General features: G+C 41.8%; 1 protein-coding gene across 10 annotated transcripts in view; it reads left to right on the top strand.

Annotated features, from left to right (window-relative positions):
• Esr1 (estrogen receptor 1) overlaps positions 1 to 27,946 on the top strand; it is a 392,770-nt gene that overhangs the window by 104,418 nt on the left and 260,406 nt on the right. The window contains exon 1 of one of the 10 annotated variants that reach the window (XM_008758704.4): positions 37 to 27,942. The exons of 7 other annotated variants lie outside the window; for them this stretch is intronic. The gene's annotated coding sequence lies outside the window, so the exon portion shown is untranslated. 10 annotated transcript variants of the gene reach the window in all.

Here is a 27,946-nt window from a genome sequence, read left to right on the forward strand (position 1 = left end):
AAAGAGGATTAGTGTCCTGCAGGAGTAGTGGTTTTTTTTTTTTTTTTTTTTTTTTTTTAAAGAACATCAATGCAGAGATAGAACATGGTTTGGTTGGTGAAGAGATTTTCATACAGGAGCAAAGTTGATGGGTTAGTTGGTGGATATTTAAGTTTGATGCAAGCTTTGTAAAATCCCAAATGGTATTTGGGTATAAATGGCTTCTGAGGAAGGTTAAATCCAGCCTTGTGTGGAGGTTAGCTCTGAGGCCAAGAATCTCAGAGGCCTGCCTGGTGAGCTATGAGGCTTTGCTGGTGTTTTGTTATTTTTGTTTTGTTTTTGTTTCTTTTCCTTCTTCCTTTACAAGTTTCAATTGATTAGGACCATGGCTTTGGGAATTGGAAGGAAGAGGTGAATTGAGAATTTTCCTGGACACCTACATTGAGTGCTGATGCTCAAAAGAGCAGGGGTGTGTGTGGCTAGAAAGGTTTGAATGGGGGATTGTGAGGATGAGGATGTCTAGAAGGGTGTGAATATGGGAGATGGTGTGTGTGTGTGTGTGTGTGTGTGTGCGCGTGTGTGCGTGTGTATGCAGAAATCACAGTGGAGAAGAGCTCAGAATGATAAACTCAGGAGAGGGTGACTGTGATTATTATGTGTAAAATAGATTGATTAAGAGGAACCGGGAATCCATAGGAGAAGCATTGGATCTTAGGTCATAACCCTAAGGCATAGACAGCGTTGGAAACCACTAGGCTTTCAAATGTTCTAAGGGCAGAATTCAAGGCTTCTACTTAATGTCAATGGTTTTTGAAGCTCTGTCTATTGAACACAACCAAAGAGAACATTCGAAATCAACACTGTGACATACAACTACTTGCCCTTTACAGTCAAAGAGTTTTCAGTATTTGTCTAAATCGAATGTTGTAGGAATTTCCAGCTAGAAGTAGTTTTATTTTTTTAAATAAAGTTTTTTTCAATAAAAATGTGGTGGAGCTATTAAGTAGAAATGGTTTTTAAATGATTAGATTTTGGTTCTTTTATGTAGAACAGAAATGGCTGATGAATCTAAGTTTTAATTTTTCTTTTAAGGTCATAGTTTTTTTAATTTGTTTTAAGTAGAGTTTTATAAGCGAGTGTCCTTGAAGTTTATTTTAATAAAACCCTTTAATGTTGTATATGGAAGCAGAGACTTGAGACTGATTGATTTAATGTTATCAAAGTTTATACAAGTCTTTAAAAAGAGATGGTTGGAGACCAAACCTCGAGGTACTGACAGTTTTCCCTCCCCTCCTTTTCCTTGTGTCTATATTTTCCTTTATGTCTTCATCTATTTTGTTACACCATTGCTAACTGTGACCCATTTCAAACTTCACACCAGGTAGGCCAGAGTGCTACAAATATTTTATCAAATGGAGTAGCACACACTCCTGATAAACAGTGATAAATATTTGTTTGGAAAAGAATTGTGCCCAAGGTAAGTTTTAGCCAAGGCTAGTTTTTCAAACTGTTTTTAGTTTGGGCCATTGAGCTTTTATATGTGCAGCTGACATAACTCATTTTCTATCCTGCCTTTCTATCAGATGACTGTGTCAATAGTACTGAGGAAGCAGTAACTAAAAATTGTAAAGTTTGGGGGCAAGCATGGTGGCATAGGCCTATTTAAATGCTAGCGGAGGCAAAGGCAGGTAAATCTTCGTGAGTTTGAGGCCAGCCTGGTTTGTAGACAGCACTGTGTATAGTACATTCCAGGATAGTTGGAACTACATAGTAAGACCAGATCTAAATAATAATAATAATAATAATAATAATAATAATAATAATAATAATATAGTAGTAGTAATAAAATATAACAACAACAACAATAATGATAACAATAAAGAAAGATGAATACCAAAAGAGGGGGCTTTCCCTTCACTGTAGGATTGGCAGCCTGTGACATAGTCATAACCTCTTAGAGCTGAATTGTCTATTTCTCTATCTCTTTTGTTGGTGGTATTTTTTTCCAAAGGAGAATTTTGCAAGTTTTCTTTGTTTAATTCATGACACTAGCTCATGCTTCTGTGGAAATATAGAACACGTTAAAGAACATAAGGCAGTCAGCAGTGTGGTTATTTTTAATACTTTCATTTTTTTTTAACATCAGAGGGAAAATCCCTTTTGGAATAAATCATTTTTTAAAAAAATGGTATGATTCAGTGTCATGGTTAATGATTTCCTTGAGCTGTTTCTCTCTTAATGTATTTTGTTGTTGCTTGATGTTTATTTTCAATGGTTTAGTGGGGGAGGTCCTAAGAAGCATCTGTTACTCTGATATACATATACATATATATATATGTGTGTGTGTATATATACATATACATATATATATGTGTGTGTGTATATACGTATACATATGTATATATATATATATATGATTATATGATTAATTTATCAGGATCTCAAGTTACCTGTTTTTTATTTATTCTTTAAGAATTTCATAGTGTATACAATGAAATACAATCATATGCACCCTAAATTTCCACTTCAGCTCTCCACAGATACCTTCAAACATACCCTCTCTCTAAATTTATATCCTCAAAAAAATTTAAATAGCCCACCACGTCCAGTTAGTGCCACCATGTGTGCATGAGTATCCCCTTACCAGTGGCTGCACTCTTGTTACATGCCTTCAGCCTACTGCTTCTCTGTGGAGGTATCCATTGCTAAGGTCTGAACGTCGCCTCTAAATTCAGTTTGTCATTGTGCGGTTGGAGAGTGTAAGACTATTGGAGACTGGGCATGTGAGGAAGAGGTTAGGCCTTCTGGGTAGGAGGGCATGGGGGAAGGGAAAGGCAACATGCACACCTCTGGCCTGAGAGGTACGGGATGAAGCCTCGTTGCCTTGGATTTCTCTGCCTTTATAATTGTATGGAAGAGAGCTGCTGCTGTTTGTAAATTGCTCTGTGCACGCTATTCTTTTGGATCACCACAACATTGACATAGGCGCTATCTTAGCACTCTTTGTCGCATGGAAATCAAGTTACTCTGGGATTATGTTTCTCCATTAGAAACCTAATCATTTAAACACAGGAAGTGAATGTGTGGATGGACAGTTAAGTTCTGATCACACGAGGCTGGTGCTCCCTGAGAACCAATAAGGTTAAGTGCGCATTCAAATCAATATGAAATTCATCTCTATTTCAAATACCCCACGCCCATCGCTGAAGTCAGATATATTTATTATGGTTCTAGGAACGTATGACGGGTTTGTTTAGGTGAATTCACTATACCATGGACTCATCCCCTTCCTCCAGTAGTACTGCCTTCATATGCTACCAGTAATGGCCAGCTTGCATGCCATCCTGTGCGACCCACATGCACTGTGACTCACACAGCTGCTTCTGGTTGGTTCCTATCCGATCTGCTCTTCAACCCAAAACCCTGTTCTTGGGGACTGTGAGTGCTGAGAGAAGGCTGCTTCATGCCATACCAGCAAGATGCTAAAGAGTCACTATTGCCCTATGGTGTCTACTTTTCCTGTTAGATGCAACTATTCTGTGTACTGGAGATGGGCAGGCAACTGGTTGTGTGCCATTGGCCTGTGCTGGGCAAGAAGGGTAGAGGGAGGGACTTCTCAGGCTGAAGAAGCCTTGTACTTCTGGGGTAAATGAAGCAGAAATGGTCCAGTTTTGGAGTCTGGTAGGCAGTAAGTGTTAACATCTTTGTGCTTATTTGGAGGATAATTTTATGCTTCACTCTTAATAGAAGACATATTTCTTAGTTAGGGTTTTACTGCTGTGAACAGACACCATGACCAAGGTAACTCTTATAAGGACAACATTTAACTAGGGCTGGCTTACAGGTTCAGAGGTTCAGTCCATTATCATAAAGGGAAGAACATGACAACCTCCAGGCAGGCATGATGTAGGAGGAGCTGAGAGTTCTATATCTTGATCTGAAGGTCACTAGGAGAAGACTGTCTTCCATGTGGCTAAGAGAAGGGTTTCAAAGCCCATCCCTACAGTGATACTCTTCCTCCAACAAGTCCATACCTCCTAGTGTCACTCCTTGGGCCAAGCATATTCAAACTGCCACAACATACCTGCATATTTGAATATAAATTTTAAGAACAGTTTTAGAGTTATAGGAAAAGCAGGCAGATATTGAAATTCCATGTGTAGCCCACATTGCTTTCTCTAATAGCACTTTGCAATAGTATGGCATGCCACATTTAATCAACAAATATTGACATATTATTAATAACTAAAGGCTACCTTTCTAGTTTTATTAATTTCAACCTGAGGATTCTTTGTTATTCCAAAATCTCAGCCAGAAAGCCATATCCACAAAGTTCTCTGGGCTGTGACATTTTCTCAGGATTTTCTCATTTTGGATGGTCATGGCAGTTTTAGAGAGTATCAAGGAAGCATTCCATAGATTGTACCCCTTGCTGGGACTTGTCTGATGATTTTCTCAATGGCGTGGGACTACAGGATTCTTTTAGAGGGAGACTATAGTGACAAAACATGTCATTCTTGTCACACCACATCAAGTGCACACTCCATTAGTGTGCCTCAGGATGGTGACATTGATTGTAACTTCAGGTTAAGCAGTGCTTGCCAAGTTATATTTACTGTAAAGTCTCTCCTACCTGCCCCTCTGTACTCTCCTTGGAAGTCATTGCGCTCAGTTCTAACTGAAAGAGAGAAAACTTGCTTCTTTCCTCCATGAGAGTAGAGCAGCTATGGGAGTCATTGAGGATTCTGCTTGGGAGATTTGTCTACTCAGCCGCATTCACCTATTTATTCAATCATTTATATCAGTATAGATCCATGAATATTTATCATATACATTTTATAATACAATACAACACAATATAATGCAACGCTTCTTTGTTTCTCATATTGTTCAGGCTTTGGACACACACACACACACACACACACACACACACACACCCACACACCCCACACAGTACTGAAGAATGAAGTCAGGGAGTGGCACTATTTGAAAGGATTAGAAGGAATAGGAGGTGTGGCCTTGTTGGAGGAAGGGTTTCACTGAGAGTGGGCCCAGAGTCTCTCTCTGCTTGTGGATAAGGATGTAGCTCTCAGCTAATGCTCTAGTGCCAGGCTTGCAGTCATGCTCCCTGCCATGATGATAATGGACTGATCTTCTGAACCTGCAAGTAAGCTCCAATTCAGTGCTTTCTTGTATGAGAGTTGCCCAAGGTCATGCTGTCCCCTCATAGCAACAGAGGAGTGACTGAGACAGCCTGTGAGCTTTTCAGTGCTGTCTCTTCCTTCCAAAGGCTCTCAGGGCTGCAGAAACACAAGAGGAAAGGCACAATCACAAGAGGAAAGTAGCAATAAGGTGCTGTCCTGTGTGAAGATGGGGCTCTGGCTGGAGTTGACACTGAGCACAGATCCCAGCCATTTTAAAGAGACAAAAACCATAATTCTGGGTGGTCATTCTGGGAAAGCCAATGAACTCGTTAGAACCTCAGTTTCCCCATTGGTTCAAAGACGTGGAGACGAATAACTAATTCTACAAATATATTTTGATGATACTCTTGGGCGAAGAGACGTCTCAGGAGGCATGACTTAAGATCATGCTATAAATGAAGAGGACATGTCACGTGTGGGAGGCAGCTTACACCCCTGTTTGTGTCCTCTGCCCTCTCTAGCTAGGAGCACATCAAGTTCTCAATAGCCTTGCCCTTCATATGACTTCATATGAGTTCAACCATGTGGCCCTTCATTGTCACTTCAGCCCCAGTGTTTTCTAGAAGTTTGTCACAAGGTACTCACCATGCTTCTCACTTTGCTATGATTTTAACACGAAGGCTACAGTGCTCTAGGCCATAGCTGCAGCTGTGCAAAGGCTGAGTTCCCCCCCTCCCCGAGCTATGAGGTTTCCCTTTCTAGTTCCAACTCAGGGCTCAGGTGAGCTGCAGAGCAGGCATCTTGCTTTTCCAAAGAGTGGTTGATCCAGGGAGAGTCTGGGTCTCTTAACTGAACACATACTTTCTTCATCCCATCCTGTTGCCCTTGATTTAGAGAGTAGCCAGGAAAGAACATGATAATTTTCTCCCAATTTAGTGTTTTTTAAACATAAACCATTTATGCACACAAATGTTGAAGAAGGAGACATTTGGCTTTATACAAGGGTAAAAGAAATGAACCTCTGGGCATTATTTGTTGACTAATTTTAAAAGTCTATAGTTCTCTATATGAAGGATTATTGCCACATTATTTTTCTGGAAGGTATTGTCTTCCATTGAAATAATTGTAGTAGGTCATATGCTGAACTTTTTGCTTAGCAAACCCAACTGCAGTTTAGTCTACACCAGCGCTTCTCAACCTTCCTAATGTTGTGACCCTTTAAGATAGTTCCTTGTATCATGGTGTTCCCTAACCATCAAATTATTTTGTTGCTACTTTATAGCTGTAATTTTGCTACTATTATGAATCACTCTAAATATCTGATAAGCAGGATATCTGATATAATATCCCAAAGGAGTCACTATCCATTGGTCTGAAATATCAGCCGTAAGTTCTACTTGTTCAATTTGTTAGAGGGAAAGATCAGAAAAGGGCCTAATTCCTTGAGCTACTATTAGTGGATCCTTATGCTGGGGGTGTGGGCTGTGTGAAATATAAATGTGGAATATTCCTATGCCTCCATTCTTGTTTCATTGGGTCACTTCCTTCCATAAAGTTAACCTAAAGCAACTTCAAAAATTTCTGGTCACTTCTAAGCATTAAAGACCCTCTAGTCACTAATAAATAGAACCAGGACAATGTAAATATCCAAGTGTGAGTTTCATTTATTGTCACAACACCCTCACCTTTCTATGTCTAAGCCCAGACAAGCTTGCTTACTGCCTACAGTATAGTCAGGGGAAGTTAGTCTTTGTCTTCTTGTCTTCTCTCACATTTATTTATCATTGTGCATCTGCCTCTCCTCACTCCTGATCCCTGCAGGGTTGGCCAGGAGCAAAGGCAGGGACTGGAGAACACTAGAGCATGCTTTCTGGATCTTTAGCATATGTTAGAACCTATCCCCCTTTCAAGGGCCCTTCCGGGGACTTTATGGATATACTTTCTTGTACCCTAGCCCTGGGACTTGGCACCTGTGAGTCGCTCAGTGCATGTGCAGCCATGGCATTGAAGCATAAGTTTGAGTCAGCTTTCATAATCATGAGAGTTCTTCTTGAGTCAGTTGTCTTCTTGGCATAGATCCAAATTGCAGTGACCCTGATTTTTGCTAAACAAATAAACAAAAATCCCAACAACAAACCCCATAAAATATTTTTTCATCTTTATTAACTTGAGTATTTCTTATCTACATTTTGATTCTTATTCCCCTTCCCAGTTTCCGGGTCAACATCCCCCTAGCCTCTGTCCTTCCCCTTCTCTATGGGTGTTCCCCTCCCCATCTTCCCCCTATTATCCCAAAAACCACGTTCACTGGGGGTTCAGTCTTGGCAGGATCAAGGGCTTCCCCTTCCACTGGTGCTCTTACTAGGCTATTCATTGCTACCTATGAGGTTGGAGCCCAGGGTCAGTCCATTAATAGACTTTGGGTAGTGGCTTAGTCCCTGGAAGCTCTGGTTGCTTGGCATTGTTGTTCATATGGGGTCTCAAGCCCCTTCAAGCTCTTTCAGTCCTTTCTCTGATTCCTTCAACGGGGGTCCCGTTATCACTTCAATGGTTTCCTGCTGGCATTTGCCTATGTATTTGCCATATTCTGGCTGTGTCTCTCAGGACAGATCTACATACGGTTCCTGTCGGCCTGCACTTCTTTGCTTCATCCATCTTATCTAGTTTGGTGGCTGTATATGGATGGGCCACATGTGGGGCAGGCTCTGAATGGGTGTTCCTTCTGCCTCTATTCTAAACTTTGCCTCCCTATTCCCTCCCAAGGGTATTCTTGTTCCCCTTTTAAAGAAGGAGTGAAGCATTCGCATTTTGGCCATCCTTCTTGAGTTTCATGTGTTCTGTGCATATAGGGTAATTCAAACATTTGGGCTAATAGCCACTTATCAATGAGTGCATATCATGTGTGTTTTTCTGTGATTGGGTTACCTCACTCAGGGTGATATTTTCCAGTTCCATCCATTGCCTATGAATTTCATAAAATCATTGTTTTTGATAGCTGAGTAATATTCCATTGTGTAGATGTACCACATTTTCTGTATCCATTCCTCTGTTGAAGGGCATCTGGGTTCGTTCCAACTTCTGGCTATTATAAATAAGGCTGCTATGAACATAATGGAGCATGTGTCTTTTTTTATATGTTGGGGCATCTTTTGGGTATATGCCCAAGAGAGGTATAGCTGGATCCTCAGGTAGTTCAATGTCCAATTTTCTGAGGAACCTCCAGACTGATTTCCAGAATGGTTGTACCAGTCTGCAATCCCACCAACAATGGAGGAGTGTTCCTCTTTCTCCACATCCTCGCCAGCATTTGCTGTCACCTGAGTTTTTGATCTTAGCCATTCTGACTGTTGTGAGGTGAAATCTCAGGGTTGTTTTGATTTGCATTTCTCTTATGACTAAAGATGTTGAACATTTCTTTAGGTGTTTCTCAGCCATTCGGCATTCCTCAGCTGTGAATTCTTTGTTTAGCTCTGAACCCCATTTTTTAATAGGGTTATTTGTCTCCCTGCAATCTAACTTCTTGAGTTCTTTGTATATTTTGGATATAAGGCCTCTATCTGTTGAAGGATTGGTAAAGATCTTTTCCCAATCTGTTGGTTGCCGTTTTGTCCTAACAAGAGTGTCCTTTGCCTTACAGAAGCTTTGCAGTTTTATGAGATCCCATTTGTCCATTCTTGATCTTAGAGCATAAGCCATTGGTGTTTTGTTCAGGAAATTTTCTCCAGTGCCCATGTGTTCGAGATGCTTCCCTAGTTTTTCTTCTATTAGTTTGAGTGTATCTGGTTTGATGTGGAGGTCCTTGATCCACTTCGACTTAAGCTTTGTATAGGGTGATAAGCATGGATCGATCTGCATTCTTCTACATGTTGACCTCCAGTTGAACCAGCACCATTTGCTGAAAATGCTATCTTTTTTTCCATTTGATGGTTTTGGCTCCTTTGTCAAAAATCAAGTGAGGCTTGAAGTTCTTATCATACAGATCTTTTACTTGCTTAGTTAAAGTCACACCGAGAGATATTTTATATTATTTGGGACTATTATGAAGGGTGTTGTTTCCCTAATTTCTTTCTCGGCTTCTTTCTCTTTTGTGTAGAGGAAGGCTACTGATTTATTTGAGTTAATTTTATACCCAGCCACTTTGCTGAAGGTGTTAATCAGGTTTAGTAGTTCTCTGGTGGAACTTTTGGGATCACTTAAATATACTATCATATCAATCTGCAAATAGTGATATTTTGACTTCTTCTTTTCCAATCTGTATCCCTTTGATCTCCTTTTTTTGTCTGATTGCTCTGGCTAGAACTTCAAGAACTATATTGAATAAGTAGGGAGAGAGTGGGCAGCCTTGTCTAGTCCCTGATTTTATTGGGATTGCTTCAAGTTTCTCTCCATTTAGTTTAATGTTAGCAACTGGTTTGCTGTATATGGCTTTTTTTAAAGGGGGTGATTATTTATTCTGACTCATAGCTCAGGGGACACAGCCTGTCATGGTGGGGAAGGCAGGGCTTGGTGAAAGGAGTGTGTGGCTGATCCATGGCTAGGGCTGAACTGGGATCATTATCCTCTGGCCTCACTCCTACAGCCCTATGACTGTCCCCAAGTCCCAGATATTCCTCAACTTTCTCAGACAGCACTGCCAGCTGGGGACCAGATGTGCAAGCATGTGAGCCTGTGGGTGACATTTTAATCTAAACCATAACAACCCCTGGCTGCCATAGGCTCATGGCCATCCTCTGGTGAAAACTGTGTTCAGTCCAAGTTCAAGATTCCCTGTAGTCTTAATGGTTCCAAGACTGTTCAAAAGTCCTAAGTCCAGAGAGTCTTCTGAGACTCAAAGCAGTTTGCTAACTATGAGCCTGTATGGTTGAGGCATCTGCCTCCTGCCCCCACCCCCTGCCAAGGAGCTCCCTAGCTACCACAGTTTGCATTGGCTCTTTTTAGTTGGATAGCACTTCCACTTCTCTACACTTTTGAAGTTGCCTTAACATCCACATTGTGATTTCTGATTCTCGTCCACTCTTCTAGCAGAGTAGACTTTTTTTTTAGGGTGATTCTTTCTATCCACTCTCTCACACAGGGACAGCTTCTGATTCGTCATTTTACCTCTGTATTCTCCTCTTAAATGCGTGCTTATTCCCCTTTGCCCATGAGCTGGAGCAGCACTGTCTTTGGCCTCCATAAACTTTGAGAAGTGTCCAGTCCTGGTATGAGCCCTTTTCATTTGCCCTCAGAATTGGGGCCAGAATTTAGTGAGTCAGATACCTGATGCCTGTTTGTGAATTCTTCATCTGGGGGTTGAATTAAGCCCTTTTTTTCTGGGCTTTGGTGAGACAGGTTTGGTCTACTTTTCTCATCTAAAGTGGAAGAGATGTGTTAGAAGTAAGGTCTTTAAAATTCCTCTCATTCCCCAATTCCTGATTCTCTTTCATAATGGCCTCAAAGTACAAGTACAAGAGAAAGTAACAACATCCCACCTCCACACTACTCTTTTTTTTTTTAAGAATCCAACAGTGTCCTTAGAATTCACTTTTAATATGCCATCGAATGTTGAGGGATTTAAGCACAGCAGTAGGAATAAATGGCCCCATTATTACACTTTGCATATAAATATGCATTTGTTCTAGTACACGTGGTTCAGCTTTTATAATCTATTGACAATCAAATTACTTAACTCAGTTAATTGAAAGAATAAAATGAAAGCTAGTCTTTGTAATACACAACGCTCTGCTCTGCACAGATCTGAATGTATTTCCGGGTTAAGTCCCCACCTACAAGGAGTTTTGTGATTGCATCTGATAGATTGTTCTAAAACTGAACTTTCAGGACCTGGGAAACGATGAAAATCTGGATATCATATTTCCCCAGGAGCATTAAATCTAAGCAATAAATACTATGTAGGATCTTTAAGAGTTGTTGGCTGAGCAGAATTGACCTGGTCAGGTACAGAGATTGGAAGAACCTGAAAGTCATCTTGGATGTAAGATTTTAGGAGGACCTTAGATTTGTTCTATTTTTATCATCTGTGTGGTGAGACTGATTATTGGGCCACGTTGTTATAAAATTCTTTTTTATTGGATATTCTATTTATTTACATTTCAAATGTCATCCCCTTTCTCAGTTTCCCCTCCACAAACCCTCTATCCCCTCTCTCTCCCTCTGCATCTATGAGGATGCTCCCCTACCCATCCACCCACTCCTACCTCACCGCCCTGGCATTCCCCTCCACTGGGCATCGAGCCTTAGTGGACCAAGGGACTCTCCTCCCATTGATGCCAGATAAGGCCATCCTCTGCTACTTATGCAGCTGGAGCCATGGGTCCCTTCATGTGTACTCTTTGGTTGGCGGTTTAGTCCCTCAGAAGGGGATCTGGTTGGTTGGTATTGTTGTTCTTCCTATGGGGTTGCAAACCTCTTCAGCTCCTTCAGTCTTTTCCCTAACTCTTCCACTGGGGTCCCCTTGCTCAGTCTAACAAATGCCTGAGAGCATCTGGATCTGTGTTTGTCAGGCCCTGGCTGAACCTCTCAGGAGACATTCATATTCAGGCTCCTGTCAGCAAGCACTTCTTGGCATCAGCCATAGTGTCTGGGTTTGGTGTATATATATATATTTATATATGGGATGAATCTCCAGGTGAGGCAGTCTTTGGATGGCCTTTCCTTCAGTCTCTGCTCCAAACTTTGTCCCTGTATTTCCTTTAGACAGGAGCAATTCTGGGTTTAAAAATTTGGAAATTCTTTAAGTCATTAGGATGCAAGATCAGTGCTGTCCACTGATCTTAGACTCAAAAGTCTAGGAGACTCAGGGAGACCACCAGAAAGCCCACTGACTCACGAGTACAGGGCAAGGCTGGGAGATACATGATTCTGCTCTCTTTTGCTTATTGCTTCTCATCTTGCCCTGTAGGTCCTAGCAAGTCCTTATCATTCTACATTTCAGATAGCAACAGACACTCGATAAATGCTTTGTGACCCTGAGGAACAGGCTCAGAATTTTAAAACCTTCTACATGAAGCTAAAGAGCAAATTTGATGACTGTATTCACTCATTCCTTTGCTGCCACCATATTTGCCGACTAATGAATATGTGCCCGTTTATATGGCACTGGCTGCAAGAGACTTCAACATCTAGTGAGGGAGGAACACAACATGAAGTCTGTGTAATTCAAAGGGAAGTGCCCTGTGCACAGCAGGTTGCCAAACTACTTCCCTTGATAAAAATTAAATTTACTTGGTTGGCTTTTAGAACATATATTTGCAATATAATTTTTAAAATATGAGGGGAATATGATGATATTGTTGATAATTTCCTCATCTCTAAGTCCTAGAAATTTGGATAGAGAGTATGCAACTGTGAAGAACAGTCATTGTGGAAACCCTCCTTCATGTCTTGATATGGACAAAAAAAACATAAATGTACAACAGGTGGGTTTTGTTAATGTGAAAAAACTATTTGGGCTCTTTTGAAAAGATGGAAATCGGCCACAAAAATATGATCTCTTCTTTCTACTAAACAAAGATCACGATCATTTTTTTTCTTATTGGCTTCAGTGGGCTTCTGGAGTTTTCCGTTCTAATTGTTCATTGATTGCATGAGTGGAAAGACTAAGAAATGCTTGAGAGACATTGGATGTTGTGTGGTTTTTCCTCACTGACACTTCTGTACATAAAGGAACTCTCAGTGATATTAGACACTTTTGTCATTTGTGTTCCTTAGCCGTATAGAAAAGCATCTTCCCTTAAAGCTGACAGGTGACTTCAAAACATTTCCTTTCTTTGTGTCAGCCACAATTCTTTTCTCAACATGACAGTGATGATTTTGCCCACAATCTTAGTTGTGGAGGTTTAGAATTTTGTGATGGACATTTACTGGGGTTGTAAAATACCCCTGCAGGGACAATGGAAGGTGGTTTCCAGTGGCTCCGTAGACACTGTTTAATGGTAAGAAGTGACACTACAACAACTCATTGCCATAGCCACACAGGAGCAGTGAGTGAGTTTCTGCTTTTCAGGTTCGTGTACTTGGTTGCAGGTGCCATTGTGCACGGTGAGCTTTTATTCCTCAGAGAAATAGTCCTGGTTTACCCTGTATCAGAAGATCATAAGCAAACAATCCTTCTGGAAGTGTCATAAGCAAGTCCTGAAGAATAGATTCTTATTGCATCTAAAACTTAAAAAAATAATCTTAATTAATTCCTAGAGGATTTCATACAGTGTATTTTGATCGTGTTATCCTTCACTCACCCCTACGTCTACTCCCTCCACCCTCAACTCCTTACCCGCCCAATTTTGAGTTTCCTTCCTCCCCTTTTCCATCACTGCTTTAGGAGGGAGGTTGATCTGCCATAGGTCACAAAGTTAAACAAAGGTAGCTCTTCTTCTCCCTGCAGCTGTCAACTACCAAAAGCAGTGGGATTTTGTACCCACCTCCTTCATAAACTATACTCTAAGAGTTTGACTAGAGCTTGTCCAGGATTTGTGCCTGCTGTCACTATCCCTATGAGTTTGTTTGTGAAACTGCCTTATTGTGACTGCAAAACACGGTTTCCTTGATAGTATCTATTCCCTTGACTCTTATAATCTTCCCTCTGCTGTTCTGCTAAGATCCCTGGCCTTGCTGGGAAGCACTGTGATATGAAAGTCCCATTTAGAGTTGAGGACTCTGCAGTCTTATTCTCTGAACATCAACCAGTTGAAGGTTTCTGTGTTATGCAACTTTAGTTTTTCCAAATCCTATTTTTAATGATGGTTTTTGAACACTTTTACCTCCATTTTATCCCACCACCCACCCTAGGTAGTGGGAAATAAAGGATCCAGGTGGGGTGGTGGGGTGGATCTGTTTAAAGAGGTTCTTTGGAGCAGCTTCCTCTGTGTTGTTTGGAAATCAGCGGTTCAATTCACAGGTTAGCAGTGGCAGTTTGATCCACTCACAAACACTTCACAGATACATTAGCAGTGCAGTTTGGTAGAGTTAGAATAGCAAACATGAATCAGCAATGGTGGCACTAACCAGCAGAGACAGCCAGGCAAGAGGGACTCGGAGGACACCAGGAGAAGTTCTCGGCCATGCCTTTCAGGGAAGGGAAGATCAGCGAAGACTTGAGACCCACCAGTGTTGCACCGATAATTGTACAAGCAAGCCAAGCTCTGCCCACCCTGTCCTATTTATACCCTCCAAACATCACGTGCCCTCTGTGTGCCTTGTGTCAGGATGGGTCTCGCCTCAGCATATGCCATAGAGTCCTGACAAATAGAGCTCAACTATGCAACGCAACACGAACCAATAACCAATACATGTGTGTTGTTAGCAAAGACTCCTTCATCACATGTCCTTTCATATGCTTGCTGTAGCAGAACATCCTCTCTCCTGTGTCTGCTTCAGTGAAACGTTCCTTCATGAGTCTGCCCTTTGTTTTTCACCTGTATCCACTTCAGGAAAACATTCTTTCATGCGGTTGCCCTAGCAAAACACCATCCAATGCAACTGACTCTCCAAAGAACCTTAAGTTTCCATTTTAGTTGTCATCTACTGCAAGAAGAACCTTCTCTGATGGAGGTTGAGAGATGTGTACCATCTTTGGGTATCACAATAAGCCATTCGGACTCATTTTAACATTGTGTCTCAGAAAAATAGTATTAGGTTCTCTTCTAGAGCTTATGACCTACCTAATCACAATGTCTTGGCCTTTTTAACAGCAATAGGAATGGGTTCTAGCTATTCTAGAAAATCAACTCTAGAACAGGCTTGTGCTTGTCCTTGTTTGGGTTTCTATTGCCATGAAAAGGTACCATGACCAAAGCAACTCTTATAAGGCAAACATTTAATTGGGGCTGGGATACAGTTTCAGAGGTTTAGTCATTATCATATGGTGGGAAGCATGGCAGCATGCAGGCAGACTTGGTGCTGGAGAAGTTGTTGAGAGTTCTATATCTAGATTGGCAAGCAGCAAGATGACACAGTGAGCCAATAGGCATAGTTTGAGCATAGGAGACCTCAAAGCTCACCTCCATAGTGACACACTCTAACAAGGCCACACCTCCTAATAGTGACACTCCCTATTGGCCCACTGGGGTCATTTATCTTCAAACCACCAGAATGTAAAAAACAAAACAAAACAAAACAAAACAAAACAAAAAAAACAAAAACAAACCTCCAAATGGGATGGCATTACTCACACTGCAGTAGTTTTCAGAGAAAGAAATAGTGCTCACCAGAACTCCACCCACAAAGAGACTACTCCAATCTACTTACCTTGGCCAACCTTCTTCTTCTCCTCCTTCATATTGGAATGAAAGAAAAACCTGCCAGTGAGGTCTGTAAGGCGTCTAGGTAGAAGACTTGAAAAGTCTTTGAAATAAGCTCACCTTCCACAAATTGAAAAGAAAAAAAAAAAGAATCCTTAAGTATAGGATGATGTCATACAGGTGAAGGCAGGTACAAGATAGAACGAGGCCTGTCATTGGACAAGAAGGAAGGATGGGTAGGAGAAAAGTTTGAGAGAGAGGAGGAGACTGGAACGAGAGAAGGCAGCTGAGAGAACATTGAAGTTGATGTTAAGATTCCTTTCTGCACATTTACAAGTTGTTATGAATATTCTTAAGGGATGGATGTGTACAGTGCTTTGTATGTCTAGGTGGGCAATTATATCTTATCAATTGGGTCAGAGGTTATTGTGTTGTGTGTTCTTTCATATGGAGATTTAAGTTCAAGAGAGTGTGTGGTGGCTGGAGACACCAGGCTGCCACAGAATTGGGATACATATTTCTGGCATGGTGGCAACCTGCCTTGGGAACTAGATGGGTAGAGAGATTGTTGCCAGGCCCAGAGATTAGCCATCGGCAGTGTGATATGGGATAGAGTAAAGTGGGTGAGAGGCTTTACTGACTGAGATGAAGATATCTACCAGATATCTTGGGGCACTGTGGTGCCAGACCTAGTACAGGGTAAAAGACAGCATTTTTAAAATATTTCTCCAGCAACACTTAAAGTATTGTTGACTACCCAGAAAGGGTCTGATTACACCAATGGGCCACAGTGGTGATGGACAAAGAAGCAGGTCTTGGGCTGAGTGAAGGAGAATTGTGACTGGTTGGGAAACCCTCGCTGGATTGAATTCACATTTATATGCAAGAAACAGCATGCCCAGGTTCACTGAGCAAGAACTGTATTTAATTAACTCACTCCTGTATCCAGTCTGAAAAAGTTGAATTATTGTATCAGGAGTCAAAGATCACCTGTGAAAGAGCAGCCCAGTGCAGGTGGGACCATTCATCTTAAACTCTGGGGCATTTTATACAAGTGCTTAAAGGACTTTATTGTTATGAACATTTCTGTATATATAGCCTGAAGCCAAAGAGTATATTTGCAGTGTTAGGAATGTTTTCACTTACCATTGGTTGAATCATCAACCTCTCTAAGCTGATGGTGACTTGTCTTCTAGCATGGCCACAGGTGGTGTTCAACTACCCCTATGAAGATAGAACACATCCTTATTGAAACACAAAGAACAGTTGTGGTGGACAACTGTAGAATGGTTTAACATGGTTTCTGCCTCCTCTTTTTTGAATACCTTTTATTTATTCTTTTTTTTTTTTTTTGGAGCTGGGGACTGAACCCAGGGCCTCGTGCTTGCTTAGGCAAGCGCTCTACCGCTGAGCTAAATCCCCAACCCCTTATTTATTCTTTATGTATCAAAATACAACATATTTTGTTCATACCCACCTCAATTTCTTCTTCCTCTGAACATGCTCCAACACATCACCTCCCTAAAACTTGCTGGTGTGTGTTTGTGTGTGTGTGTTCTATCTCTTCTACTTTGTCTTTGAGACATGCTATTCTCTCTTTCCCTTGACTTAATCTGTCAGTGAGAATCTCCTCTGAGCCTTTTGTCCTTTATTCTAAATTTTTTTATTTCTAGGTATTTTTCTTTGGCATTTCTTCAGGGGTTTTTATCTTTTTATTAAATTCCTTTTTCAAATTTTGAAATGTTTTTATTATTCCAATTCAACTATTTGTGTGTTTTTTTAGGGAATAAAGTCTTCATCCAGGCACTTATTCTTGTCCCCTTTAAGCTCCTTAATCATATTTATAATTATTATTGTGAAGTGCTTGTCTTGTGTATCAGCTAAGTTGCTATCCTCTGGGACTATTACAGAGGTGATACCCATTGAGTGATACCCAGTTGGTGGTGCCTGCTGGAACATGAACTGGCCTTGTTGGCTTGTCCTATGGAGGCAACCAGAGCTTCAGTGAGCTCATGCGTGCAAATGGTCATACTGTGTCCAGAATACAGCACCTCATGGCATTCCTCCCTAGATTCTGGCGCCTACAATCTTTCTGGATACATTAATGGGAGGGAGGGGTTAACACAGTTTATTCTTGTTGTGATAGTTTGTGCCTTGAGAGAGAAAAGTGAGGACTATGCTTTTCACAGAAATGCTTCCTCCAAGACCTCTGCTTTCTATTCTATACTTTTGCAGTCCTAATAAGTTAGCGTGGTCTTCATTTAATAAGAGTTCTATCTATAAGAGTCCAAATTCCTGCATGGAAGGTAGCTGGGAAATTGGTTCAGTTGGAAAAGTTCTCCCATATTGCTGGCTGAACAGAGGGCCTGAGCAAGCTAAAGTGATGATGGGGTGAGGTTCAGAGTCTGAAAAGTCATCCAGCTTAAAGGTTGCTTCTAAACTGGAAGTAAGGGCTGAGAAGGCTGTATTTAAGAAGGGGTGTTGTTGGCTGGACCTGTGGAAAGGTAGAGGAGTCAAGGAAGGGCATTGAACACTCCAATATCACAGAGAGTACCCCAGTCTATCAGACACTTTCTTTGGCTACGTGGTCTGGCCAGAATCTGATCCTGATGGGATGTCCCATGATGAATAGGATGGACATGGCCTCCCTTGAGAGACCTCAGGGAACAGACAGCCTTGACCACACGATAAAAGAAGTGGCCCATGGGATGAACAGGAAACCTAGAAGGACAGGCTGTAGAAAGAATGGGGGTTAATGGGGGATTGTACTGTTGGCATAGCACAGCTATTTACTGGCATTTGGATAAAAGTTTCTGGAGATACTGTTTTTCCATCTGGATTTATGGCCAGAAAAGCTACTGGCAAGTGTCAATAAAGTAGTATCGCTATGCCGATGTTTACTGGGAGTCTGTCATGACGTTCTCCTGAACCGTAATGTGTTTATGTACTTCCCAAACATCTGTTCTATTCCTTAAATGGGCTAATTACTTTCAGGAAGGCCAGCACTCTGTAATCCTAAAGTGGTCACCTTCATCACTGTGATAACAACTTAAACAGGAGCCAGAGTGTCTTTCAAATTTGATTCTCCCGGAAAAATATCACATCAAATCAAGCAATTAGTTTTGCTTTTGTTTTTGTTTTTAATTTGATTAAAGGTGTTACATTTGCAAGTCCGTACAATTTAGCAACTACAGGAAGGATTTAAATGTGTTTGGTAGCAAGAGAGTTCAAATTATATGGAGATTAAAATAAAAAGAGAGACCTTGGTGAGCTATCGTTTGAGGGGCAATGGATGGAAGTCGGATTGCTCATGTCTTCATGCTCTACTAAGGGAAGTCATGTCCCTGAACACGAGTTGCTCCGGTGTTTGTGGAAAGCATGCTGCTCTCAAACCTGATCTTCATTTCTTCACTGGTGCTTTGGGAATGTGGGAAGAGCATCTTTCTGTGTTTTCCAAAAAGATGGGGATTCTTAGGGCTCTAAGAGTAGAGCACAAAGCCACCAAGTTGATGCCTTGGTTCCATTGTGTTTAGCATGGGACCTACCAAAAGGAGAGCATGGTATCCACAGACCTGAGAATTGGATGGAAAGAAAGACACACCCTGAGTTTGGTGCTTCAGATGACGTTAATTATGCCCAGTGCTTTGCCCATGCCTTTCTGAGCCTCAGTCCTTCACAAGCATGTCCAGAAGTCTGGATGTGATGAGCAGAGGTGACATCACTTGTAAGCATGAGTTGTTCTAGAAAATGTGAATCTGCTTCTTTGGAAACCTGTCCTCCAAATCCTGGGCCTAAGTTTTAACTGACATGATCATGAGTTAGGCCATTAAGGATTCCAGTTAGCAAGGCAAAAAGTTTGAGTCTATTATTATTCAAATGAGATTTTTTGTGGGTTAACTAACTATACACTGGGCAACTATGCACGCAGACTTTGAAAAACACACATGAGGCTGTTCTGCATTCATGGGCTGTGGTGGGGTAGAGAATAGTGAACAGGAAATCCAATAGGGTGACAAGGACTGGGGCAGAAGTGGTGACAAGTACTATGGTTTGAGTACCATCTCCAGAACTAATATTGGAATTTGTCAGCCACTGCAACTATCTTAAGAGGTGCAGAACTTTGAGAGATCACCAAGGCCATTCTTGTGGAAGCCAGTTCCAGATAGGGAATGGAGAGGAAGAACAGGTCTGGGGAAGAAATAAATTAATTATGAAGAGGTTGAGTATTAAATGGTGAATATACAGCAGGTGCTCAAAAATATTCATGGAGTGAGTGAACATGTGGGTAAAAAATGTTCCTTCTGGGAAGAGATCTTTCTCCAAGATGGAGATCTTGGGTGACTTTCTTTTCTGATATCTTCAAGTTACAGATGAAATATAACTCTTGGGAGTTGCCGTGGTGATTTAAGGGAAGGAGATGAGGGGAGAGGAGGGTGCAGGCACCAAATTCCAGCAATACCAACCTCTCAGCACAAGAAATGGCCTCAGGAAGACCTCAGCACAAAGGGACAGTAAGATAGGCAAAGGTAAGAAAGGCCCAGGGAGATGGCCTGGTTGGAAAAGGGCTTTGCACACAAGCTTGGGGTTGGATCTCTAATACTCATGTGAAAGTGAGATCAGTGCTATGTTTTGGGAAGCAGAGATACAGGTATCCCACTGGCTTTGTGGACAGCCAACCAGCTCCAATTGAAAGTTCTAGGTTCAGTAAGACCCACATCTCAAAAGATAAGGTAGAGAGTGATGGAGGAAGTCTACCTCTGGCCTCTGCTTCCATGAACCTCACTCACAGTAGCGGATACATATCAAATAACATATGCTAACACACAATATTAAAAAAATCAGAAAAAGAAACTAGTGGAAGAAATGATAGATGAAAACCGAAACAAAACAAAACAACCAAAAAACCAAAGCAAACCAAAACAACAATAAAACAACCACCACCGTCCCCAGCTCCGAAAAAAAAGAACCAAAAAAAAAAAAAAAAAAAAACAACCACCACCACCACCACCACCACCGCCCAATCTAAGCATTTGGTAGTTTGGAGAAACTTGTTTGGTTTGTTTCAGGGTATTCACACTGATTGAATTGTGTCTCCGCCTAAACTCACAGTTTGAATTCATTTCCTCCACTTGGGAGTATCTCCATATAAGAACCTTAAGGTGGTTAAGGTTGAGAGAGTGATGTTCTATGTCTTATTAAGCCTTATCAAGAGGGAGTGCCAACTCTTCATCTTCCCTCTCCTGCCCTCACCCATGAAGGCACTGAGATGCCAGCTCTCTGCAGGTTAGGCAGAGGATCCTGCTCTCAGATGGCAGTTTTCCTAACCCAGAGAAAGGAAATGCATGCTGTTTTGAGTTCCCTGCCTATGACATTTGGTGATGGCAACCTGAGCTGACTAAGACAGTGCCTGACTCTTCAGAGCTGCTCTTGGTAAATATAGTAATCAATATTGTTTCAGTGAAGTGAATGAATGAGTCACTTTCATTGGCATGCTTACTGAGACTCTACTTCCTCAGAGCTGCATGATTGCCACTCAGGGGGCAGGAAGCTAGGGTGCTAGCTAGCCTGAGGGTCCTGACTGTGGGAGAGTGGGAGTCAGCCGTGGTTGTGACTAAATGCAAGGAAAGGCTTAGGCAAAGACTTAAAACTCCAACCCTCTCCTACACTTTGGCTTTCCTTTTAACCATTTGGTGGGGTTGGCTTTGAAATTGGGCACAATTCTTCATAGATTATGTGATATGTGTGTGTGTGTGTGTGTGTGTGTGTGTGTATGTATATGTGTGTGTATGTATGTGTGCATGTGTGTATGTGTGTATGTGTGCCTGTGTATGTATGTGTGCATATGTGTGTGTATGTCTGTATGTATGTGTGTGTGTATATGTGTGTGCGTGTGTGTGTGTGTGCGTATGTCTATCTGTCCATCCATGTATGTGTAAACTCTCCTAACATCAGATGAACCTTCCTGAATTTAAACGTATTTAGCCATTGGTTATTGCTCTACACAAAGGAATAACACCCTTAAGCTGACAATGTGATTCTTCAAGTAAACAATAGATAAAGGCAGGAAAGGGACACTGTGTGACAATAATTGAGATAATTGCAACTCATGTGTTACTCATGGCACTTGCCACGAAAGCCCTCTCTGAATTATCTTCTACCACATGCAAGGCAAGTAAATAGTACAAAAAGCTTGCAAGGTATTTGGAAAAAAATAAAATTTCCAAGAAAAGATAAGATAAAAGGGACTAAATTCTATTAAGCTGAGCATTACCTCTGAATCACTCATTGATCTGTAATAAAGAGTAGCCATTACACCTGGCAACCAAGATATTGGAATTATCTTCAGGTCATCATCAGGGAGACAGAGAGTAGATGTGAGGTCACAGGGTTGGTAACAGGGCTTTGGATGAGTTATTGGTTTGCAAATATTCTCTCTCTGTATTGGCAATGAGGTGGAATGGTTACTGTGTATCCGTGCAATCTTCCAAGCTTCACATTTCAACATGTTAAACTTGCATGGATGATTATATTTTGATTACTGTATTTGCTAATATTGATTACTATATTTATCAAGAGCAACTCTTGGCCAGGTACTGTCTTAGCTCAGGTTGCCATCAGCAAATTAAAGTTAAAAGTATTGTTTTTAAAAAGTCTACAAATGAAAGAATGTTAGTAAAATGAAGGGACTTCCAGGCTTCCCCTTCCCAGGCAGAAGACTCTGAATGAAGCAATGACATCTCTGCATCCTGATGCCAAGGGAAGTGAATGCTGGGAGCCCAGTGCCTGAACGGACTTCCTGATGGGTTGTATGTATTCCAGCATTTAGGTGAAAAAACTATGCTAACACATCAGCCGGTAAAGGTGGAGGATTGATTAGAAAGGGTATACGGGACTTTCTGGGTTGATTGAAATAGTCAAATGCTCTATACTTTGTTTGACATGGTTGTTAATAGTGAAATAGATCCATGTTTGCCAGGTTGTATACTTAATATATGTACATTCCATTGTACATTAGTTTTTGCTTCAGAAAGTAATATTCTAAGGTCAGTGTCTAGGAAGACAAGTAAAAAAAATCTGCTCAAACTATCTTTAAAATGAAGAGCCCTTTAGAGAGGAAACTCATTATGTTTCTGCTGTAGAGGAAAATAGCATTGAATCAGGACTCAAGGACAGGTTCTTAGTGAACCTACTCACTGATTCTTGAGATGTCAGCACTCTGGCAGCTCTTCTTGAGTTTAGAACCATCCTGGGCTACGTAGTGAGTCTCAACACGGTCTGGGCTACATAGTGAGTTCCAGCACAGCTTGGGCTTCAGATTGATACTTTGTCTTAAAAAGTAGGAAGGAAAAAAGAAGAAAAGAAAGGACAAAATGGAAAGAGAGAGAACACATACACACATATATACATTCACACATGCACACACCCATACATATATGCATACACACACATGCACATATATAGGGACATACATGCACACAAATACACACATACATACACATACACACATACACATTCGCACACATACACACATATATATGGACACACATACACAAATATACACACATACATATATACACATACACACATATACACATGCACACACACATACACATGTATACTCACATACACACACACACAAACATGCATATACACACATACACCTAAACACACACACATAAGGACAAACATATACACACATACATACATACACACATATATTCACATATACACATGCATACACACATACACACATACTCTCATATATATGCACACACAAACATACATACATGCATATACACACATACACCTGGACACAAACACACACACACACACACACACACACACACACACACACCATTTATAATCATGATAATGTCCAAACTATACAGAGCTAAAACTTTTCCATCTCAGCGCAGGGAGCATGTTAGTAGCATAAGCTCTCTTCCATGGGCTGGAGAGGAAGCTCTGCCTGGTCCTAGCACTGTCTGGATAAGAACTGAAAGGGAAAGCTTTCAGGTGGATCATGCTGCTAACTACTGTTGGCTTCTGCCTTGAGATGAGATGGATTTGACGTTTGATTTTATGTCCTCCGTTGCAGTGAAGATAGGAAGATAACATCCTAGCAAAACAGAGTTTTGAAAGTGCTGGACGGTCATGGTCATGCGGAAAGTTAGTTTTCAGAGAGAGTCGTTCAGACAGATGGGGTGTTGTTTTGTCCTTGGAAGTATCTAGATAGGAAATGAGTCCATATTTGGTGACCTAAGAGTGAGCAGACAAGATGCTACATCTTCAGATGCTCAGAGTCAGGTCCTTGAGTTGCTCCTCTGTGGCATGAGGCAACAAAAATAACTTTTGAGTTCAGGGAGGAAGAGGATGAATGACTGAGGACTACAACTGGGACTCAGAAGACAGAGGGAGTGGATGATGACCGTGAGGATATGCTGGTGCTTGGTCCTAATCTCAAGAAAGCAGATGTTTTCTGCCAAGTCAGAAAAGTGAATCTTCTAAGCAGAAGAAGGAAAAATAAGGAAAAGAAAAGAAACGCTTTGGGGTTTTTTCATTCATCCGACTGAGGCATCCCCTCCCTGTTGGAGGTGACAAACTAGAAAAGACTGGTTGGGGAGGGAGGAAGGGCCTCTACTCTCAGAGAAGCTGGGGTTCAGGATAAACTGAGCCTGTACTTAGGTCAGGTGAGGTGAGAGGCAACTGAAAAGGGACGGCGGATACACGGGAAGGGAGAGTGCAAACTACAGATTTGGGAATTGCTTCTTGGATAGCCATAGAAGGCAAAGGAGTGTCAGACCTTAGAGAAAATGGTGATGCTTTAACGTTGGTGACTGGAGAGACAGCAGTGCTGTGTCTGTGTTGGGGTCGGAGAGAGAATGAAGATGGGCGCTGGAACCGGAGGCTACACTGGACAAGAAGTCAAGGAAGTCCATGGTCTCCCCTTCGCCTGGGCAAGCCACATAGCCAACAGCAGGACAGTGTCCTCAACATAAGAGTGAAGAGAGAAGACAGGGATGAGACCAAGAGAAAATGAGTGGCTAGAGCAGTGGGGTTGGGGGTCAGGAACCAACATGGCATTGTGCCATGCATCCCTCCTCAGCCCCTGTCCTGGTGAAACAAAGTTTACCAAGAGGAGTCTGAAAGTTATTCCTGGAAATGTCTTACTTGCGATAGTTCAGGCTAACTGGGATTGTAAACTTCTCCAGAGCCAAAGTCCCCGAGATAATAATCTGCCTTCTTATACCCTGCCCATGCAGATCTGCAGATGCCTTTTCTTTCCTCTTTTATTTTTTACACCAACTTTCCTTGATGCGCTTGTCTTGTATTTTCTTTCCTTCTTTTGTTGCATAGTTTAGTTGGGCTCCCTTGATGAGTGTGACATCATTATTGACTTATAGAAGGTGCCACTGTTATCAGGACTCAACACTATCACCAACAAAGGATTAACAAACTCTCTCTTTTTTTCCAATATTTATTTATTTGTTTGTTCAGCTGTGCAGTGCTAGATCTCAAATCCACGACTCCCCAATATGCTAGGCAAATGCCTTATTACTCATACCACAACTCTCAATATTTATGTATATTAGATATTTCTGGTCATTGCCTATTGTTGAGGGAACTTGTCTATGTTCTGATATCATGGCCTTCAGTCTTTCCAAGCATAAAAAAAGTATGGTGGCAGCATGATACCATTAGTATTTTCTTTCTATTTCTTTCTTAGGCTCAAGGACCACTCATAAATCTCTTGGTAACTGCCTAGGGTTCTGGGCCCGGAGACTGGTCACTCCTGGGGTTGCAATTAGTCATTTAGGCTTCCTGTGTCCTGGAACCCAGAGTGAGGGCACAGTCAGGGTACCTCATTACTCTGTGTTGTATTGTGGTAGAGAGAAGCACTAAGAAACATGTGTGTCTACCGGAAGTACAAGACCTCTGTCTACAACCAACACTACTACAGCTGTGATCACTTTAAAGCAAAGTTATTTTATGCTCCTAACTTTAAGATTAAAATAATGCCTCTTTTTGGATGTGTTTGCAGACAGTAGTCAGTGGGCTATTGGTAGAGAGGCTGGTGGGCTTAACTAATGAAGTGAGGGAGTCTTGTATTTCAGTTGGAAACATATTCCTGGAGCGCCAAAATTATTTATTGCCAAGTCTGATTTCCTTATGCCACTGTTAGCATGGTCACTGAGCATCTTATTCGGAAGGAAAGTGGGGCTAGATACTTTACCCAAATGTATCCCAGAAGGCTTTCCTTGTTTTATTACATTGTTTAGGAAGAAACTCCCCTCAGCATAGTTTGTAAACTTGATCTCAGCACACTTTGACTGCCATTCTACTTTATCTGTGGTTTACAGACATCTCGGTGTCCCTCTCTTTAGCAGAAAGCACTGGACATTTCTGGCTCCACAGGTAGGGAGCCAAGGGGGCTGGAGTTTCTTCTAGGAATGCTGATTCTAGTGGTGCTACTGCCGTCCCTCAGCAGCCAGCCAGTCTCCCGGACTCCGGCTGCCATTCATTCAGCGTCCTGCAGAAGCCCAGCTGCCGCGTCTGCCGGGAGGGGCTGCCAAGTGCCCTGCCTACTGGCTGCTTCCCGAGAGTCCCTGCCACTCCACATACAAACACATCCACACACGCTCTGCCTTGATCACACACCGCGCCACTCGATCATTCGAGCACATTCCTTCCTTCCGTCTTACTGTCTCAGCTCTTGACTTCTACAAACCCATGGAACATTTCTGGAAAGACGCTTTTGAACCAGCAGGGTAGGATCGGTGTTTTGATTTCCCTCTTTCTGTGTAGCTTGAGCGGTTTGAGAAAGCAACTTACCTTTCTGCCTAGTGTCTGTATCCTAGCTGGAGAAGGAGGCTGTGCTGGTTTTCTTTTGGGGGGTGGGGGGAAATCTGTGCCGCTCTTTTTTTTTTTTTTCTGCTTTCTGGACTTGTAGGATTCTCTGTGCCATTTATATGTAATTTGGCAGGCTCAGATTTTTAAAGAGCCTCGTCTGAAGTGCTTGCTTTTGCATGTGTTTTAAAAAAGGCATTTGGAAATTGAAAGTGTGATTTATGGAAACTAAATCATCTACGAAAAGATTGCTCTAAAAAGTAATGGTTGCTGGCCATAGAGAGAAATAGCTACGATTCACCTCATGTATTTTTAACCCTTCCTTTGCTGTCACTGATACTTATAGGTGCTAAACTCAACTTTGTCTTTAGATTTAAGTCAGCTTAGCTGTGGCTTATCCACAATTACCCGTTTTTCTAAGAATTAGATAAACAGTGTGCTTAGCAAATGTTTTTAAAGTGTAACCACTAGTAAGAGCAACCTTGGCATTTGCATGTGTCAGGAACTGTTCTGGATATATGGACTAGCAACTAAAGCCACATGTTAACGGTTATATAGGGGACATAGGGTTGGGGTATACACAGTTTGGTAAGAAGGTACAAACTATCCAAGATAGCATCTTTTTTTTTCTTTCTGCAATGACAGGTGCATGTGTGTGCGCAGTCAGGATTTAATTCAATACTGAATTAAAAACTTCCTTTAACCTCTTTGCCATTTGAATATTAGATTCTGTGTACCCTATGCTAAGTGAACCCAGAGGCTCCATTTGTAGAATTCAAGAGCTGAAAGGTAGGAGAGCCTTTCAAAAGTTTCTGGTTAGACAGACAAGGCTGCGTGATTGCCAGAGCTTTAGTTAATGACCCCAGGTGATATTTTATGGGAAAACGTCTTATTTCATGCTCGGTTTCTTCAAGTTTTGATTGCATAACCTGTGGAAGGCAGGGACACCCAAGTGTGCCTAACCGAAGGTTTTTCTGAATCATATTCACATGAGGATTTCTAAAAGAAGCAAATTTGGCACCGGGGTCCAACAAAAACAGAAAAACCAAGCTGGGCAAATCTGCCATGGCTGTGCTGGAAGGGACCCCTTGGGGAGTGTTTTTTTTTTTTTTTCCAGGCGAGGAAACTGAAGGCTTCCTTGACTCCAAGTGCAGCTCTTCCTATACACGGTCCTTGTCCGCTCGTTTGGCCCTAGATGCCTCCTATCTGCGTCCGCTGATGCTAAATATAGCTGTCTGTGGCTGGCTGCATATGCAATCATACACCCCATCCTATTTGCCATATCTCAGTTACAGATACAGTTACTGTCCCTCCAGGGTCATTCTATGCACACACCACGCAGTTCCAGCCAACAAGACTGAATCAAACAGAAAGGGAGACAAGCAGAGACAGATTGGAGCCTGGCACAGGTACACAGGCAACACATCAGGAAAAAAAGAAAGAAAAGAAACCAGCCTGTGGCTCAGTCTGCATTTGTTGCAAACCTAGTCTTCCCTGGAGTGGGGGTGGAGGTTGCGGCTGCTGGAGATCCCTCTGCCGCCTTCACCCCCTGCAGCGAAATCTAGCAGCGAAGACCAGGAAAGTTAAGTTCAGGGAAGATAGCGGTTCTTAGGGTGCGCGCGCGGTGTGATGTTCCTATAAGTGCCTGGAAGCTGCAGCCCCTGGTCCGAGGCTTCCAGCAGGTTTGCGATGTCTAAGAACAGGGGAGACCAGTCTGCAAAGTTGGAGAGCCCGTGA

The sequence above is a fragment of the Rattus norvegicus genome, chromosome 1, assembly GCF_036323735.1.
Source record: "Rattus norvegicus strain BN/NHsdMcwi chromosome 1, GRCr8, whole genome shotgun sequence".
NCBI lineage: Eukaryota > Metazoa > Chordata > Mammalia > Rodentia > Muridae > Rattus > Rattus norvegicus.